Raw genomic sequence first — 1829 nt, forward strand, 5'->3', positions numbered from 1 at the left:
TTTTAAGTCAACCTCATAACATTGCTAAACGTCAGAAAGTATGTTGAGAGCCCCATAAAATGCAGTTTCTGGTAACGTAACTTTCGTCAGTGGGTACCTATAGTACCAATAAGGCACGTAACAGTGTGATGGGGACAAGGACATTCCGGCTGGCCAAACCCTCCCCTAACCCGGACGACACTGGGCCAATTGTGCATCACCTCATGGGTCTCCCGGTCGTGGCTGGCTGCGACACAGACAGGTATCGAACCAGCATCTGTAGCAACGCAGCTGTGTCTTAGACCACTGTGCCACTCGGGAGGACCCTTAAGACACGTCATTTAATCTACCCTGAACATATACACAGTATCCTGTCGGTAGGTGTCCACTGACGAAATATGCAAAATGCCTGAAAATAAGTTATTTTTTTACATAAACTGTATCACAATAGATTCGTAAACAAAATCACAGCAATAAGCTCAAAATAACAAGTCAGTAAAAACATGAACACTGCACTCCAATCAAGAACTGTAAAACTGCTTAAAGCTAAAAGTGAATAACTATGTTATGTTTATTCAGGTGCTGCTGCTCCATCCTCATCCACGGTCTCTTCCTCGACCCGCTCCTGGAAGTCAAAATAACACAAACTGGTCATTATTTTTCTTAAACAAATGATCAAAATGCCGGTTTAACGTCGACTCCCTACTACATTCCTTTTTTACTAGCACAATAATTTAGTTAAATTGACCGACTGGATTAAAGTGAAGTAAAAAAAATCTAAACAATCATAAAGTGTTAATTTTAATCATACCTTTCTCTTACTCTTGAGCCGAGCTGGTGCATGTTTGAGAGCGTCTGCTATTTTGTCATCTACCTCTTGGTAGGTAGCCTTGGGGTGTGCTTTCAGGGACGCTCCTATGTTGTGAAAAATAATTGTAAATGGTACATTCCATGTCATATCATTACTTTTCCACCTATGCTGGCTGAGACAGAGATTGGGTATTGTCCCTCTCGTCCCCAATAGGCAGTTTTGGCCATGAGACCTCTCTCCTTCACCTTTCCTTTGTCCTCTCTCTCCGATCTTAACAGGTGGTAGGATTTCACATTAATTTGTAACTGCCTTGTTACTGATTTAATTCATTTGAAATGTTAATAAAAACACATTTGACTTACCATCACTTGACCAATAATACTATCTACTAAATAATAATAAATAAGGATCTAAACTTGTGCATTTACTTACTTGTGACAGCATCATAGATTGATAGCTCATTAAAGGCCCTCTTCCCCTTCCTGCCCTTCAAGGAGTAGCCTGTCCACAGCTCCTCTGTTCTAATTTTTCTCATCATTCGTCTGATTCCTGAGCCCAGGTCCAGGCCACAGCAGAGGGTCAGGTATCGAATCTGATTAAAAATAAAATAAAAAATCCCACTCATTTGTGTGTTCCTCAGCTAAAACAGCTGGCCATACAGTTCTGATTGATAGTAATGAGAAATCATTTTTGTAGTGTATCATGTAATCATGGGCTAAAACTTGTATAAACAGGCAGAGGGCTGATCGTTTCTTCTTAAGATAAGTTAAGTGTTAATTGGGAAATCAATCCAAACACTAAATAGGCATATGGCATATATGACAACTGCATTTCGTTGACATTAAGATATTTGGATTCAATAATATTGCAGGTTGCAATTTTCTCTCAAATCTGGACGCATTCAAGGGGCTCTTGATAAACAGCTAACTTATTTTTGTCAATTGCTTTCAAAATACTTGATATAGATTTCCCATTTTTTACAAACAGATACATTTTAAATGGCCATCCCTACCATTTCCCTTCGATAGTGGGAGTCTTT

General features: G+C 39.4%; 1 long non-coding RNA gene across 1 annotated transcript; it reads right to left on the reverse strand.

Annotated features, from left to right (window-relative positions):
- Positions 1–569: 569 nt before the first annotated feature.
- LOC311121559 lies at positions 570–1361 on the reverse strand. Its single transcript, XR_014612300.1, has 3 exons — positions 1223–1361; positions 791–894; positions 570–604 (listed from the first exon to the last, which is right to left on the reverse strand). It is a non-coding gene; the product is annotated as an uncharacterized lncRNA (long non-coding RNA).
- Between the last annotated feature and the right edge of the window lie 468 nt (positions 1362–1829).

This window comes from Coregonus lavaretus, assembly GCF_964263955.1.
Source record: "Coregonus lavaretus genome assembly, contig: HAP1_SCAFFOLD_90, whole genome shotgun sequence".
Classification (NCBI taxonomy): Eukaryota; Metazoa; Chordata; class Actinopteri; order Salmoniformes; family Salmonidae; genus Coregonus; species Coregonus lavaretus.